This window comes from Palaemon carinicauda, chromosome 17, assembly GCF_036898095.1.
Source record: "Palaemon carinicauda isolate YSFRI2023 chromosome 17, ASM3689809v2, whole genome shotgun sequence".
Lineage (NCBI taxonomy): Eukaryota > Metazoa > Arthropoda > Malacostraca > Decapoda > Palaemonidae > Palaemon > Palaemon carinicauda.
The window spans coordinates 106,390,184-106,408,417 of record NC_090741.1 but is presented as its reverse complement, the minus strand read 5'-3'; the positions used below and the strand labels follow the sequence as shown (position 1 = coordinate 106,408,417).

General features: G+C 50.7%; 1 protein-coding gene across 1 annotated transcript in view; it reads right to left on the bottom strand.

The window, feature by feature from the left end:
* The window catches only part of HERC2 (E3 ubiquitin-protein ligase HERC2), a 496,511-nt gene extending 479,246 nt beyond the window's left edge, over positions 1-17,265 (bottom strand). Inside the window, exon 1 of the mRNA XM_068391274.1 lies at positions 17,086-17,265. The gene's annotated coding sequence lies outside the window, so the exon portion shown is untranslated. The remainder of the gene's footprint in view (positions 1-17,085) is intronic.
* Positions 17,266-18,234: the final 969 nt, after the last annotated feature.

The window sequence follows — 18,234 nt, the reverse complement described above, 5'->3', positions numbered from 1 at the left end:
TATTCAACTTAAACTTCAGTAGATTATTCCCTGAAACAACCATAAACATAATTAGCAGACCCCATAATAAATGTAATACAAACTATGTTAGATCCTCAAAGTAAAACTAATTAAACCAAATAGATACAAATGGAATAAACAAAAGGAAATACAAAAGAAACAGAATTACTTGATAAGTTGCTTTGACTGTCCCTCCATCAGGTAAGTAAACAAAGTACAGTATGAAAAGATCACCAGGCAAAAGGTTCAGTGTGAGGTATGAAAGAGCAAAAGGACAAAACAATATTATAACAGGCTGAGAGGTCGATGACTGGTCTCCAGCCTCCAGACGCCTTCTTTACAAGAAAGAGTCGACTGAAGAAGCCTGGGGAACCGTCGACGACCTCCGGGAGAGCGCCCTTCTTTAACATGGTCTGGAATTCTGCCCGTAGGGCTTGGCCCCTTGCCGATCCCATGGCAAAGGAGCTCAACGACACTGGATCCGCTGTCAGGGGAGGTAGAGATGTTATGAACAGGACGTGATATCCCTGACTGATTACGGAAATCGTTCAGGAATCTGCCCCGAGTTGCTGCCACCTGTCAGCGCAACTTTGAAGGCATCCCCCCACTGGTGGATATGCAGGGGGACTGGCAATCCTAGCGTTTGCGGCCTCGGCCGTTCCCTCTAGGATTCTTTCCTCCCCTGGAGGACTTTTTGCCTTTCCTGTCTTTGACAGGAAAGGGCTTCAACACCGTTGCCTTTGCTGCCACAGCCGGTTTTGTTGTCTTGGACGGGCGAGGTTGTTGAGGTGCCGGAGGTTTATAGGGCTTTGATGTAAGAGCCCTATGAAGGAGGGAGTCCTGGTTGGACTTCCTCCACCTCTCAGCTGCCTGTTCCAAGTCCTTAGGCTCGAACAGGTTCTTCCCTAGAAGGGAAGAATGTCTGAGTCTGCTGACCTCGACGGCTGGGACCTTCGCGTGGAACTTCTCTGCCACCGCATCACGACGTTTCAGGATTGAGTTGGCCCACAAGTTAGAGACTTGGTGAGCCAGAAACTCAATGGTGCGAGTGCCCGAGAGGAGGAAGGTCTCCAGGGCCTTCCTGGTGCTCTCCTTAGACAAATCTTCGGATCGCAACAGGATGCCAAGAGATCCCAGCCAGATGTCAAGCCACAAAGTAGCCTGCATGGCACACTTCGCGACCTTCTCCTGGCTTATGATCTGTCGCCGAGAACGTCACTTGCCGGCTAGAGTGTCTCTCAACAGGGACTCCCTTGGTAAGCTCTTCCACAGAGTGGTGCAGGGGAAGAGCTAAACAAGCCTCCTCCGTGATCTCGAAGTACTTCCTCTGTTGGACGCGAGGAGGCGGGAGGAGTTTGTTGCAAGCCGTGGAACGGCTGGAGGAGGCGAGCTCAGAAAGCTGGCCCTCGACCTTATCCCTGGCACTCTTCACCCCTTGGGACCAGGGCAAAGCTGCACTGGCCTTAGCGGGTTTCTGAGTGCCAAAGACTCGGTCCAGGACCGTGTCCTTGCCCTCGCGAGGAGGAATCTCAGGATCGGGAATCCTGTTGAGATGCCTCATCAGGGTCAGGACTTGCCAGAAGGCATGCTCTGACTCTTGTGGCTCCCCTCCTGGAGAACTGGCAGCGAAGTCTCCCGTCCCCAAAGGCTCTTCTTGGGGGGGACACGTGGACGTTCTCCGCGGGTCTTGTAGGTTCTGGACGGGTCCTTGAGGATGACTTGGGGACTGTCTTGGAATCCTTGGGTTCTCTCCTAGGAGGAATACAGGACTCCAACAACGAAGTCTGAGGGCTCTTCTCTGCTCCAACCTGGGACGATTCTCCAGCGCGAGGTGGAGTTTCTCCCATTGGTGCGAGGAAAAGGGGGAGTAAGGAGGAAACTTGTGTCGCTTGCGATTACTTCCCTCGGGCTACCCGGGGCTTTTAGCTTTAAACTTGTTGCATGGCGGAAATCACTGGACCAATGAAGAAGGAGTCCAGGGATTTCCTCGTACAGTCTTTCAGGTAGTGAGCCGTAAAGGTGGACTGCCTGGACCATGTACCTGCTCACATGATTTGGCCCATTGCCATGTTGCTATCAAATGCCAAAGAAGTGCTAAGGCCCCTAATATCATGGGGTCGCGGGGTACCAGGGACAGCAGACCCCTCACTGTCGTAAGCTCTCTTGATGACTTGCCGAAGCCAGAAGGAGATAGTGTTCTTAGACACTGCCCTCTTTACTGGGCCTGAAGAGACAAACAGACTTTTGATGGCTGGCCTGAGTCTGGCTGCCCTACTAAGGTATTTCCTGACTGTTCTCACTGGGCACAGGAGCAAATCTTCCGGGTTATCTGAGTGAGGGATTGCCGGAACCGAGAACTCCTCGAACCTTGGGTCCGAACTGCCGGGTTCTGGGTTTTGGACACAAATTCAGGCAGAAACTTAAAGGACAAGTCCTTCTACCCTTTCGAGTGCGAGACCTCGAATTACAAGCCGTGGAGCTCACTCACATGCTTGGCTGAGGCTAGAGCCAGTAAGAACACTGTCTTGAGAGTGAGGTCTTTATCCAGGATATCCTTAAGGGGTTCGAAGGGAGGTCTTGTCAACATCTTGAGAACCTTGGCCATATCCCACTGCGGGACCCTAGAGGCGCGTGGGGAACAAGATTGCTCGAAACTCCTGATGAGCATGGAAATCTGGCGAGAGGCCCCCAGGTCAATGCCTCTGAGTTGAAAAACTTTCCCCAGGGCTGCTTGGACCCCCTTGATAGCTGGAATGGAGACTCCCTAGGTCGTCCCTCAGGAGGACCAGGAAGTCTGCAATCTTGTGGACTGATGCATCCAAGGGTCTCAGGTTCTGTGTGGTACACCACTTCACAAACGTGGCCCACTTGGCCTGGTACACCACGCTCGAGGACTTCCGAAGATACCCTGACATCCTCGAACCTGTCTTCTCCGAGAATCCTTCTTTCCATAATAGGCGCTCGATAACCTCCACGAGTGTAGCTGAAGGCACTGAGGGTTTTCGTGAAACCTTCGAAAGTGAGGCTGGTGCAGCAGATCTTCCCTTACTGGCAGGGGTCACTGAGGAAGGGTGGCCAGGTCCTGTAGATCCGCGAACCACTCCCTCTCCGGCCACCAGGGCGCTACCAAAGTCATCCTTGTAGCCCTTGATTGTCTGAGCCTGTTGAGCATACACGTCGAGTCCGTCCCACGAGTGCTGGAAGGCGTCCTCGAATGCTGCTGCCGGGTCTGGCACAGGAGAACAGAACGCGAGGAGCCGAGTGTTGAGCCTCGTGGCGAACAGGTCTATTACTGGTGAGCCCCACAACTGGAGGACCTCCTGGGCCACTTGCGGGTGTAGGGACCACTCCAACCCCACTATTTGCCCTCCCCTGCTGAGGCCGTCACCCAGAACGTTTCTCTTCCCCGGAATGAACCTGGCTGTGAGAATGATGTGGTTCCTCTCGGCCATTCCAGGATCTGAGACGTGAGGTCGCACAGTTCCCTTGACCTCAATCCTCCGTTTCTTTATGTATGCCACCACGGTGGCGTTGTCGCACATGAGGGCTACTGAGTTTCCCTGAAGGTGATGGGCAAATGTTGCGAGGGCCTTCTCCTCCGGGGACCACTTTCCCTTTGCTGTCTCTTCGAGCGGATGGGCTCCCCACCCCTCCTTTGACGCGTCTGTGAAGAGCAACATCTCCGGAGGAGCGGACGCGAACGGTATCCCCCTTAGGATGTTCGCCCAGTCGGACCACCAGAGGAGCATGTTCCTGGAGGCCGGAGTCATCCTGACTAAGTTCTGAGGAGGGTCTCCCGGTGACCAGAGGTCCTTCAGGTTCCATTGGACTGGCCTCAGCCTGAGCCTCCCCTGAGGAACTAACTTCTCCAGCAAAACCAGGTGGACCACGAGTCTCTGCCAATCCTTGGCTCTCATTGGTGCATTTGTCAGGAATGGTCGTATAACATGATCCAGGTTGTTCAGCCTCTCTTGAGAGGGGAATGCCCTTGCTAACTGGGAGTCCAGGACCATCCCTAGGTACGTCATCCTGGTGGTGGGGACTAACTGGGATTTCTCTAAGTTGATGGTGACCCCAGTACTCTGCAGAGCTGCAATAGCTTCGCCCCCTGCTCCTTTAAGGCTGCCTCTGAGGCTGAAAGCAGCAACCAGTTGTCTAGATACCTGATCAGCTCTGCTTGTGTGCCCAGGCTGATACTACGGTGAACACCCTCGTGAACACTTGAGGGGCCGTTGACAGGCCGAAGCAGAGGGTCCTGAACTGCAGAGACTGGGATCCCTACTTCACTCTGAGGGACTTCCTGCTGGAGGGGTGTACGGGGATCTGAAAGTAGGCATCCTTGAGATCCAGGGACATCATGAAATCCCCTTCTCTCAAGGCTGCCAGCACCGACTTCGGCGTGTCCATCTTGAAGGACATCTTCTTGATGAACTTGTTCAGGGCCGAGAGGTCAATGACTGGTCTCCAACCTCCCGTAGCTTTCTCTACCAGGAAGAGCCTGCTGTAGAACCCCGGGGATGATTCCTGGACGGGTTGCAGTGCTCCCTTGTTCAACATGGCTGACACCTCTTCCTGCAAGGCTGCTCTCTTCTTGTGATCTTTGGGTGCCAGCCATTCTGCCCGATGTTCGGGAATCAGAGGTGGCGGGTCTGTCAGGAAGGGAATCTTGTATCCCTCCCTGAGGACTGTCACGGACCACGGGTCCACACCGTTGTCCCGCCATGCTTGCCAATAACGTTTGAGGCATCCCCCCACCTCTGGCATGGGAAGGTGTAGGGGGCCTCCCTTCCTATCTCCTTCTGGGGAGACGGTTTGAGCGACCTCGTCTTGAGCCAGGGTGTTTCTGAGGGAGGGCCGAGGGGATTGATGCCAGGAAGGGGAGGGGGCCTCCTGTCTAGCTGGTGGCGTAGGTGGGTAGGCCCCGTCCACCGATGGTCTCCTATGGGGAGGACGTCTTGCCGCTGACTGTCTGGGCTCCGTCGAGTCTTTAAGCTTCCCCACTCTCTCCATCGTTTCTGCTACTGCCGGAAGGGGGAACAAGGTCTCACCCCCACAACGGAGCATTTCTTAGGAACTTTGCCTCACGTTCAGGAAGTCTACGGGGGAGCCTGTTAAGAATCGTATTCCTCCTCCTTAACACCCAGTTTGCCGTCTGGGCCAGGGACTGGAATGTAAGGAACTTCATCGCCTTCCCTCCCGAACGTATGGGTTCCTATAGTAGGGCCTGATTCTCCGGCACTGAGAGATCGTGGGAGAGTTGGAACCCTGCCAGGGTGCACGCCCACCAGTCCAGCCAGGAGGTCACATTTATGATGTCCTGTGAAGTGTCCTCCATCATAGCGGCCTCTGCTTGAGAGAAGACCACTGGGGCAGTAAGGCTCCTGTCATCTGCACTGCCCTGGTTTAACATCGCGACGGCTTCTTCCAACGTGCGAGGTCCCGCATGACGCCCGTCTGGCACATGAAACTTTTTCTGGGTCCTCAGTCCAGGCAGGAACTTGAAGGACCCTTGGGCTCTTAGGGAGTTCTTGTGCCCTGCGACAAACCGGTCGACGTGGTCCATGCCCAGGGACACGTCCGGAGCTAGAGGTAGGGTCAAGGATGGTTTCTGGATTGTCTACCATCCTTCCCAAACCCGAAAGCCAAGCCTGTTCTGACGACGGTTTAGGCTCGCCTAGCCTGTAGGAGGACGGTTTAGGCTCGCCTAGCCTGTAGGAGGACGCTATATCGGGGGAACATTCGCCAGTGTCCAGTAAGCCCTCTACCACTTGATCCTCCGTGTCGGCTGTATCCTCGATCACGGATGGATCCGTGGGGGCGGCCGTATCCCTTACTTCCGACCGGCTAGATGGAGCGGCTGTCTCCATCACAGATGGAGCCGCCGGGGCGGAGGTAGCCGTCATGGGTCTACCCCCTTCCAGGGGAATCCGTGGAGAGTAACAGTCCTGTTGTGCCAGCGGCTGCATCCGATGTCTGGATGGAGCCGGTGAGACTTTGGGCGTGGGCGCCACGCTGCCGGGCCGAGCCAGCGGCTGCCTCCGCTGGACGGATGGAGCCGGTGACTTGCCAGACAAGGGCAAGGGAAAGTTAAAGTGTGCCAACGGCTGCATCCGACGTGTGGACGGAACCAAAGAGACACTGGGCAAGGGCGCGGGAGCGGCTCCAGCGGCCACCGAGGCAGGCACTGGAGCGGCCAGAGCCCTGTTCAACTCGCAAGGGGGAAAAGCCACTTTAACCCATTTCCTCCTGGAAGAATTCCTCTTCTTATTCTTTCTCCTCGTAACCTTGGCCTTCTTCCTCGAAGGGCCTGCGTTTGAGCTCGACTTCTTCCTCTTAGACCTCTTTCTCCTCTCCCGGCCGCTGGAGTCCTCCGACGATGACGAGCTGTAGGACGAGGAAACGTCCGAGGTAGATGAAGAGGAGCTATCCGAGTCCTCTGTGTCTTCTACCACTAACCTAGAGCTTGTAATTGTGGTACCGGGGTGACGGGTTGCATGAAGTCAGGCGGTAGGGAAGCCGAAGGCGTGCGTAGTGCCCCTCAAGAGGCAAACCAGCCTGAAAACTCCTCCTCTTGCCGCATGGGTGACCTGAAGGGCGTCCTTGGCGCCGTCCACACAATGGAGTCGGGGTCTGAAGAGCACGTGGCCTGCCTTTCTTTGTCTAGCCCGCCCCCGGAAACCGCTGTTCCTGAAAAGCACTGCCACGATGGGGGGGAAGGAGCTGTTCCTGACCTCCCCCACACCGGGTCTTCACTCGAGACGGGTCCTGCGGGCACCAGAACCTCGTCTACGGAACACACTTCCGCCACACTAGCAGACTCCCCACTCGTCTGCGTAGACACAATACAATTAGCATCAATGACATCAGACTCATGGGGAACGGCAATGAGCCATTTCCCCACAACCGGCTTACCTCGTCCCCTACTCTGGGTAGGGGAAGGGGAAGGAGAACCTCTCTCGAAGGAGCTGAAGGCGACGTCAAGGGCGAGCTGATACCAGACTTCCTAGGAGATCACTTCAACCCCTTTTTCTTCTTTGTTGCGTACAAGGTCCACTGCAACTCCGGCCAGGACGCACACTCCGGACACGTGGAGGCAGGCGAGCACACACTGCCTCTACACGGAGAGCACAACGTGTGCGGATCGACATCGGGTTTAGAAAGCCAAGCCCCGCAAGACTTACCGGCCTTGGGCCCGGGACAACGACGTTGGGATTCCATACGGGAACACACGAATACACAAGCAACACAAGGAAAGGATGTGAGTGGGAGAGCATAAAGGGAACACATGGAACACAATGGTGGGTCGGACGGAAAGTGAGAGAGAGCGGCGAGATGTTATCTACGTCGCGACCAGATGCTTACTGGCGACACAGACCTAGCAGCGCACTTTCACATGCTGACCCCGGGTCGCCTCAGGGCGAGTATCCATACGCCACAGAGGGACCCGACAAGGGAACACGGAGATAGGGGGAACTACACAAAATTCTTGGTCGGTTAGGGAGGAGATCCCAGATACTCCTAAGAAAGTAGTTCGAGGTAAGTACTCCGTGTTGGAACAAATTGGAGTTTAGTTGAAACTGCAATAATTATAGTGTGAAGAATAACACAATGTATAAAATCACTTTCTTAAGTTAACTATTTTATTTCTCTTTTATTATGCCCTTGCCAGTGAAGATGACATCATATTAAAAATATAACAATTGGCCCAAATCCAAAGAACCCATGTGCAAAAGCCACAATGATTCTTCCAAAATTAAACAATGGATGAAGTCAAAGACATGGTACAGCATTCACAACTTAACTGATTGAAAAAAAGTTATTACAGTAATTAGGTTTTAATTTTTCTACTAAAAAAACGGGTATTTCCTATAGAAAAATGACAAATTCGGAGATAATTTGTATTTTTCTTAACCATACAAACCTTAGCTATTTACATAGGGTTTACTTCCGGCGTAGCTGAAATGACGAGCCATTAGATTTTTAACGAGGGTTAACTACCCTCTCGCTAGCTAGCGAGGGGGTAGGGGAGAGGTAGCTAGCTACCCCTCCCCCCTCACACACCAGTGAACTGATTCACTTCGCTTAGAGGTAGGACTTGCCTTGGGGGACAGGGCTGGCGGGCAAATATGTGTAAATAGCTAAGGTTTGTATGGTTAGCAAAAATACAAATTATCTCCGAATTTGTCATTTGTTCCGTAACCGAAATACAAACAACGCTATTTACATGGGGTGACTTACCCCTTAGGAAGGGTGGAAAGTCCCAGCCTTACTGGCTTTGGCTTTGCCCGGGGGCTCAGAATCCGAGTGAGCAGCACTCGAGAAAAAGAGTCCCTGCACCTCGCAAGATCCTTGCTCCCCAAGGAACGTGCAGCCTACATAAGCTCGTGTGTGGAGGGATGAAGTGTGAGTTGTCCTAGGAAGTTGACCTGAAGTCCCTTAGATGGAATTCTAGGCTAGGACGTTCCCAATACCACCTCGTCAGGGTATGGGGGACGCGACGTTATTATCTTAATACTAGGAACACAAGGAAGCATGGTTTACCTGCAGAGGTTTGAGGTCAGCTATGCAGAGAACCCAGGATCCTGCTTTCCCCAAGAGAGGGGAGGATGAAGAAAGAAGTAAGGGCCAGACATACTTCTTTCATTCATGCAGTCTAAAACCGGGTAACAATGCCCTCAACCTTCTGCTACCTGTCCATTAAGGAGCCCGAGGTTAGACCAGCTGTTGTGTAGCCACCACAGGGCCGATAGAAAACGTATCGAAGCTCCTGTGGGTCACGTCCTGCAGGTAGTGGGCTGTGAAGGTCGTTTGAGGCTTCCAGACTCCAGCTTGTAGCACCTGCGTCACAGAGTAGTTCCTCTTCAAGGCCAGGGACGTTGCGATGCCTCTGACATCGTGTGCTCTAAGGCGACGTGACGGAGGAGGGTCTGGATTCAGGGCGTGATGGATGACCCTCCGAATCCAGGCTGAAAAGGTACTCTTGGTGACCCTCCTCTCCGTCCTTCCTGTGCTCCCAAACAGGGCCTGCACGTGAGGACGGACTGCAGCTGTTCTTAAGATAACACCTCCGACTCCTTACTGGGCATAGTAGGAGATGGTCTGGGTCATCTGTTACAGAACGGAGACTCGAAATCCTGAAGGAGTCAAACCGAGGGTCCGGGCTCCAAGATTTTGAGAATAGTGACCAACTCAGGGACGAACCTGAACGTTACCTCCCCCTCTCCTCTTGAATGGGCGACGACGTACGAGAGACCATGAAGTTCGCTGGCACGCTTGGCCGAGGTCAGAGCGAGCAGGAGCACCATCTTCCAAGTCAGGTGACGATCAGAAGCCTGGCGTAATGGTTTGCAAGGAGGTCTCTTGAGAGCCCTAAGAACCCGAACCATGTTCCATGGAGGAGGTCTCACTTCAGACTGGGGGCAGGTAAGTTCGTAGCTTCGTATGAGCGAAGAAAGATCCAGCGAGGAGGAAATGTCTATTCCTTTCAGCCTGCAGGCCAGACTTAAGGCTGAGCGATAGGCTTTCACCGCCGAGAACAAAAGGCGCATTCCCTCCCGCAGGTATACAATAATTCCGCTATTGCTGGAATAGTGGCATCAAGGGGAGAGATACCTCTCCCACGACAACAACCACAGAAGACTCTCCACTTCGCCTGGTAGACCCCTGCGGATGACTTTCGCAGGTGTCGAGACATCCGCTCCGCAACTTGTTGCGGAACGCCTCTTTCTGTGAGGGCATGCTGGATAGTCTCCAGGCATGAGGCCGAAGCGATGCTACGGCTTTGTGGCAGATGTTGCAGTGTGGTTGCTTGAGTAGCCTGTGTCGAGGGGGAAGCTCTCTCGGGAGTTCCGTCAGGGGATGCAGAAGGTCCAGGAACCACTCTGCATGATGCCGTAGCGGAGCTATCAGAGTCATCGACAGGTTGACCGATAGTCTGGTCTTGTTGAGCACTCTTCTCGCCAGACAGAACGGTGGGAAGGCGTAGACGTCGATGTTGTCCCACCGTTGTAGGAAGGCATCTTGCCAGAGTGCCTTGGGGTCCAGGACTGGGGAGTAGTACAGCGGCAGCTTGAAGTTCAAGGCTGTCGTGAACAGGACCACAAAGTCAGGACTTTGTTGGCTACTAGAGGGTCCAAAGACCACTCTGCACTCACTATCTGCGAGACACTGCTCAGACTGTCGGGGAGCACATTTCTTTGCCCGGAATGAAGCAAGCCGATAGTGGTGTTGAGTGGAAACAGTTCATCTCAGTATCTCTACTGCAAGATGGGAAAGCTGTTATGAAAAGGTACCTGTCTGCTTGTTGAAATAAGCCACTACCGTGGTGTTGTTGCTCACGGAGTGACCCGCCAGGGTTGTTGGAAGTGTTGAAGGGCCAGATATACGGCCTTCATTCCTAGCAGATTGATGTGGAGGTACCCTCTGATTCTGACCATAGGCCTGAGATCCTTTGGTTCAGATGTTATGAACGGGATGCGATATCCTTGGCTGGTCACGGAGATCGTGCAGGAATCAGCCCTGAGTTGCTGCCACCTGAACGCGCAACTTTAGGCATCCCCCCACTGGGGGGCAGGGGGGTTGCCAATCCTAGCGTTTGCGGCCTCGGCCGCTCCCTCTAGGATTATTGCCTCCTCAGGAGGACTTCCTGTCCTTCTTGTCCCTGACAGGAGGGGGCTGCTGTTTAGACACCTTTGTCTTTGCCGCCGGAGCCAGTTCCGATGTCCTAGGCCGACGAGGTTGTTGTTGTTGAGGCGCTGGAGGCTTGTAGGGTCTGGATGTAAGCGCCTTTTGGAAGGGTGAATCGTGATTCGATTTCCTCTACCTCTCAGCTGTCCATCCCTCTCCCAAGGATGGAAGAGTGTCTGAGCTTGCCGACATCCACGGTTGGGACTTTCAAGAGGAACCTCTCGGTCACTGCATCTCAATGCTTCAACATCGAGTTTGCCCACAAGTTCGAAACTTGATGAGCCGGAAATCGATGGTGCTCGTGCCCGAGAGGAGGAAAGTTTCCATGGTCTTCCTGGTGCTCTCCTTGGACAAGTCCTCGGATAACAACAGGATGCCCAGAGATCCAAACCAGACGACCAGTCACGAAGTGGCCTGCATGGCACACTTTGCAGCCTTCACCTGGCTCAAGATCTCTGAAGCCGAGAATGTCCCCTGCCGGGCGGAGAGTTTCTCGAGAGAAATTCCCCTGGAAGCCCTTCCACGGAATGGTGGAGAGGCAAAGCTAAACCAGGCTTCCCCATATTCTTGAAGTACCTCTTCTGCTGACGGCTGACAGACGCAGTGTCAGCGACCCCGCTGGAGGGAAGGGGATTGGGTGATCCTGAGGAGTAGAGATGATGGGGCTTGCCTGAAAAGAAGGAGAAAAATGTTGCCCAGACCTCTCTGAAGCCTCTTCCTGCTCCTGCACGTGCGCTGCTCTGCGTCAACAGGTGGAGATCGTGACGACAATGATCTGGAAGTACGCGCTCCAGAAGACTCGCCAGGTTGCCCGTGTTGCGAAACCCGACGGGAATCGCGCTGACGCGATGGAAAAATTGTTGGTTCGCGTGCGGGCGAACATGGGTGCGCATGCGCACGGGCGAGTGGGCGCGCGGTTGTAAGGGCGAGCGCTGGCGCGTTGGCGAGCGATGGCACGTAACAATCGATCGCGTACAGGAGAGTTAACGCGTGGGCGCGTAGGAGACCTATGACGATTTGAAGCGTGGGAGCGTTGGCGCGTTGAAAAACGCTTGCGCGCAGGCAAAGAATCGCGCGGGTGCTTAGGAGATCGCTGGCGCGCAAGGTGAGCCCTGGGGTGCCTGTGAGCCCCCGTGCTCTGCGTCTACAGGTGGATATCGTGACGACAATGATCTGGAAGTACGCGCTCCAGAAGACTCGCCAGGTTGCCCGTGTTGTGAAACCCGACGGGAATCGCGGCCGAAATCGCGCTGACGAGATGGAAAAATTGTTGGTTCGCGCGTGGGCGAACATGGGTGCGCATGCGCGCGGGCGAGTGGGGGCGCGGTTGTAAGGGCGAGCGCTGGCGCGTTGACGAGCGATGGCGCGTAACAATCGATCGCGTACAGGAGAGTTAACGCGTGGGCGCGTAGGAGACCTATGACGATTTGAAGCGTGGGAGCGTTGGCGCGTTGAAAAACGCTTGCGCGCAGGCAAAGAATCGCGCGGGTGCTTAGGAGATCGCTGGCGCGCAAGGTGAGCCCTGGGGTGCCTGTGAGCCCCCGTGCGCTAGCTTAGGCGCCTACTGGGCGGCACGCTGTGATGTGGAAGCGTGCTGGCGCGTTGGCGAGCGTGTGAGCGCTGGGACTGGAACCGCGCGTGGGCGCGCTTCGCGCGAAACTCCAGAAGGGCGCTGCGAGTCCAGAGGGACCTGTGAGCGCCTGTGCACTAGCGTAAGAACCTCTTGAACTGCGCGCGACGAGGCAGGAACCGGGGAAATCGTTGGCGCGTAGTTGCGCGCCCAGAAGATATCAGCGAGGGTGCAGAACCAGAGAGATCGTCGGCAAGGAGGCGAAGGAATAATCTCCTTGCCTGCGCCCATATCCGGAGATCGTGGGCGCGTGGGCGAACGTTGGCGCGCATTGCGCATATCAGGAAAGGGCCACATCAGAAAAGGGCGAGCAGATGTGCGCTGGCGAGCAGGTGATCGTGGGCGTTCAGGAGACCGTTGATGCATATGGCTCATAGCCGCACAGAAGGTCTCAGAAGAGTTGGCGATCAGGAGATCTACGGCGAGACTCAGCTACAGGAGGTCGCTGGAGTGTTGATTCAGCAGAAGTCTGGTCCACAGCAGGAGAGCATTTGCAAACTACTACGCGCGAGCACGCAGGAAAACGAGGTTGCACAGGTAAACACCTGGCACTAAAGGGACTTACTCACATTGTGAGATAAGCCCTTTGCCCCGAAGGGACCGGTGCCCGTTGGAAAACGGGGTGGAAAGGCGCCCACTGCGCATCTACGTCCAGGAATGGAGATGGAAGACAAGAAGATCTGGCAGGTGTCGGAGATCGCGAACGATCTGCCGAAAGGTCTAGCGAAGCAGCTGCAACGGTCTATTCTCGTCGAGGAGGATCCTCTGCGGCTGAAGATGAAGACAACCACGGACAGGAGCACCATCATCATTCCTCCGAAGAGGAGTCTCTATGAGTGTCCTCTCTCACGAACGAGAGAGGTGAACACTTCGTAGAAGAGACAAGAAGAACTGATGAAGGCGCCCCTTAGGGGCGTTGGATCAGCAAGCTGACCATAAAGAGCAACCCTCCGAAGAGGAGCTCCTGCAGCTGCTCAGCCCCTTGAGCGTAGCTGCAAGTGCGACCGCTCAGCACCAAGAGCATAATCGCACGAATTCCATGGTACGGCCTTGCAACCGCTCAGCCCCTTGAGCATGGTTACAAAAGCGGTCGCTCAGCACCAAGAGCATAACCGCCCGAGGACCAGGAAAAAACCAACCAGGAATTATTAAGGTAAGAGAAGTTGCCCCCCCTGAAGGGGAAAAAACTCATACCTAGGAAGGGAACCTCCCTCAGAAGGGAAGTTACCCACCCATGGAGGCAAACCTCCTGTGCATTCTAAATGAACTAAGGATCTGACAGTTGTCACGGGAGAACTTCTAGGAGAAGGGAACACGCCCATGACGAAGTCATAGAGAAGAGGCGGCAACAGCAGACTCCCCAGGCCCAAACAGGACAGCTCTGCTTCGTTGGCACATTAGGCAAACGAAAGACTGAGAAAATAAAATAAATAATTAGTTAATATTCATTTCCCCAGGGGAACTCCGAAGAGGAACCCCGAGGGAAAAGAACATAAGAATTACACACCAGGAATGCGCCCTCCTCCCCCACTGACACTCACGGGAAGGGGGGGAAGGCGGAGAACTGTAACAAAAACAGAATTATAACAATTATAATTATGTAATTCATCTAAGAATGTTCACTAATAGTAAGAACGAATGAACCCCGAAGGGAAGTGTTCTACACAGAAGCTGAAAAGTTAACAAATACAATTAGATTTGATTAAAAATAATTGAGACAAAATAAACGGAGTAGCAACTCAACCCGCAACGGGAAGGAGGCTACCGTAATACGTATTAGTAATAAAAGGGTGAACGACCTCGAGAGAGAGAGAGAGAGATCGTAGTCAAACTAAACTCCCATGTTCCCTACGCTGATAGTCCAAGTTCCCCGTAGGGAAGGAGGAACAGCGGAGAAAACAGATTAATAAATAAAGTCCAGCGACAACGATTCCCCACGGCGGCCGAGAATTGGAAGCCGAAGGGACCCAGGGGGAGATCGCGACCCATGAAATGTCACCGTGGGGGCCTGAAACCACACGGAGATGTTGTCGTACACTACACACACACAGCACAAACACTGAAAAGGAAACTTACTGTATTTCTATACTCAAATATATACATAAATGTTTACATATATAATAAGTATAAGAAAAGTAAGTAATTAATTAAGACAAAACATTAATGGCTGCCATGCAAGGACGGGACAGAGACGTCTGCCCACCGTCCGAGCCAAAAGCGAAGTGAATCAGTTCACCAGTGTGTGAGGGGGGGGAGGGGTAGCTAGCTACCTCTCCCCTACCCCCTCGCTAGCTAGCGAGAGGGTAGTTAGCCCTCGTTAAAATCTAATAGCTCGCCATTTCAGCTACGCCGAAAGTAATACCCCATGTAAATAGCGTGGTTTTTATTTCAGTTACGGAACAATTACTAACTCATTGCTTATTTCTTCACTCCTAATCTACTATATATTTCCTATTTTCACAAATTCGAACTTGTCCTGTTCTAGTGATTTCTCTTTTTTTTTTTTTTTGCTGTGATTATCGTATTACATTCAGTTTTCATACATCAAATACCTGCTCTGGACTCATTTACTGGTCAATTTTACCTGACAAATACCATACTGATTACACCCTTGCATATGGATATTTAACATATGGAGGTTACGTACACCACACAATTATCATGTCGTCTTATCCACTGGCCACTTCAATTTGTTCCTTTCCGTCCCTTCCAAGGCCTTTCTTCATGTGATACTGTTTCCTTGTACGAAAGAAGACATTGTTGCGTCACTTTTTTCCATCACCTCCGATAAAAGAACAATTGCCAGAAGACCCCAGTAACGTACAACTATCGATGTCCTAATCATAAGGTAGGCCATTACTTTTTATAGTGAATTCAAGGGACTATGACTTGTGAAGAAAAAACCATTATTAAGGTTTAAAAATACCCCAAAGTAAGGTACATAGGAGCAGTCATGTTTTTCTTTCTTTGCTTTGCTCGCGCACAGCAGAGCAAAAACCATTAATAGTTTCATAAGAAATATCCCCAATTAATGAACCATGAGTGAAGTGGATTCAATAATATTTTCAATATGGGAAAAACTGTTTTTTCTGTAGTTGACAGTGTATTCAATGAATTTTACCTTCATTTCATCCATAAATAAACAAGGGTGTTCCTATGGTTCTAACGACTGAACTCCCAGTTCCCACATGTGGCCATGGGGAAGGAAGGGGGTCTAACGGGTTGTTCGGTTTATTTGCTGCTGAGATAAAGGTCAAAGTCAGTGAAAGCACATTATTTACTACAGGAATAACTATTTTTTTTCTGTTAAAAAATGTTGTCCCGTCCATATCTATAATTTTAGCAGTTATATGGTCCAGCCATCATTAGCCAGAGAAAAATGCCAAACTAGCGATGTCACCCCACGGTAAAATTATAGATATGGATGGGAGAACATTTCAATATTTTGTGGTTTACCATGGATTTATTATATGTCCAAGAAAATAATGTGGAGCCTTTGTAGGGTGACGGCCAGATCCCGTAGAAAACGGGAATATTCTGAACTGTGGCCGTCGTTCTAAAAACGATTTTGGCGGGAGAAGCTAACTTAAAAAACCCACCTAACCTATGCTAAAAGCCGTATCCTTACCCAGGGGAGCTTCGCCCCTCCGGACCACCCCCCCCCCCCCCCTACACAACAGTTTCCTTACCTACGAGTACAACGGGAGAAGCTAACTTAAAAAACCCACCTATCCTATGCTAAAAGCCGTGTCCTTACCCAGGGGGGCTGTGACCCCGGACCCCCCCTTACACAACATATTTAAGATCCGTAGACCATTTCCAAACGTTTTTATTCTATACAAGATAACAGTCGGAGCGATAATAAGCAAATTAGGACACTTGGCCGTAGTGCTACAAGCTACCCAATAATGTATAGAGAAGAAAAGGTTTGTTTTACCATTATATGCCATTCTCCCAGTTTTTCCTCACACAAAACCCCGGGTTCCCACTGGCGTCCCCCATTATCGATTGATATATATATATATATATATATATATATATATATATATATATATATATATATATATATATGTTCTCATTTTCGAAGAAAACTGGCATTTTACTCGAGGAAAAAATTGTTTTCAGTAGGAAAGCTTTTCCATTCCGTAACTATAATAAACCGTTATCCACTTCTCATAGAGAATTCCCGGGGTGTATGTATGATAGCGGCCAGCTGCATGTTTCATTACAGCTAACTTGGCAGTGTAAGGGGGGTCGCAGGGGGGCGTTAGACTCCCCATTAGGTAAGTAAAAGGCTGGTAGGTTAGGTTAGGAGGGAAAGTTGAGCTTAGTTGATGTCCATTTTTAATCCACAAGGGAGGAACTGGCCGTTGATATACAAAGGCTCCGATTTCCCGTTTTGCTAAAAATTCATTTATTATATATTACCCCTAGTTCCATACTATAGTTCCCATTACATATAGTTAGGTAGGAGAAATAGGCCTGAAAATAAAATCAACAGTGGTTGGCCCACCAACAACCTTACCTGATGCAAATAACGGGGAAAAACAATGAGACCAAAACAAAGTCGGAGATCATTAAGTGAGTGTCCTGCTTTGAGAAAAACATTAATTTGTCCAACTTTAGCCAATATATCATCATAACAACGACAGCCAAACGTGAAAAGATAAGCCAAGGCTAAACCCCTGGGTGTAAACACTCTTCGATGACACTTCCCTTTATTTCATGTCTCGGACTACGGGTAAACGCTCGCCATATAAAATACTCACTTATATTATTTGATCCACAACATATTTAGTACTCGTGACCGAGTATTCGTCACTCGAAACACGCAAAATCAGCTGAGAATTTCACTTTGTTTTGGTATTCTGTCAGATGACGATCGTTTCGGAAGTTGACGACGATCGATGTATACAAGAAAGGGCGAATTTACCCTGGTTTACCTTCGCTCCGTCGCACTTATTATCCAAGTTTACTCTGCTTTACTTTGGATATTCTCGCCCTTTGAGGACTTGTCTCTGTATCGGCACTTCTCGTGTAAGGTACACAATTATTATTATTATTATTATTATTATTATTATTATTATTATTATTATTATTATTATTATTATTATTGTTGTTATTGTTGTTGTTATTAGCTAAGCCACAACCCTAGTTGGAAAAGCAGGATGCTATAACCTCTAAGACTTCAACAGGGAAAAATAGTCCAGTGAGAAATGTAAATAAGGAAGTAAATAAACTACAATAGAAGTAATGAAAGAATTAAATTATTTTAAGAACAGTAACCTTAAAATTAATCTTTCATATATAAACTATAACATCTTAAAAAACAGAGGAAAATAAACAAGATAGAATAGTGTGTCCAAGGAAGAGAACTATATACTAGGATACTGTACTGAACTACGTTAAAACCTAAACAAATGGCATGCTGTGAGGGTAGCATTCTATAAAAATGTAGCGTACAACTACATTTTCATGAACCTTACGGGCTTTGTGACTTTTTATAGTCCCTGTATCACCTTTCCTTTCGCAAGTTATTATGATTATTATTTTATCAAAACATTTTACTGGCTGCTCACAGGAGCGTAAAGTGCACTGACTGTGACATGAGGCCAGTATTATCTGACACACCTATCACATATCATGTGTTAGTCTGCTTTTATAATCAGAGATATTGTCATATTGAAGTAGATTTTAATTTACAAATGGTGGTAGAATGTGTTTAAACTGTGCTGAAATGCCTAACTATGCAACAAAAGAATGCACTTCACAGGAATTTTGAGGACCTGTATAACTTTGGATTATGTCGAATGGAAATAGAGCACTGCGAACTGGAGTTTTATATAAGTATTGAGTAGATATGGTAAATTAGGATTATTCGTCGACGACGCTGATTGTCTGAGGGGTTACGGAGTCTT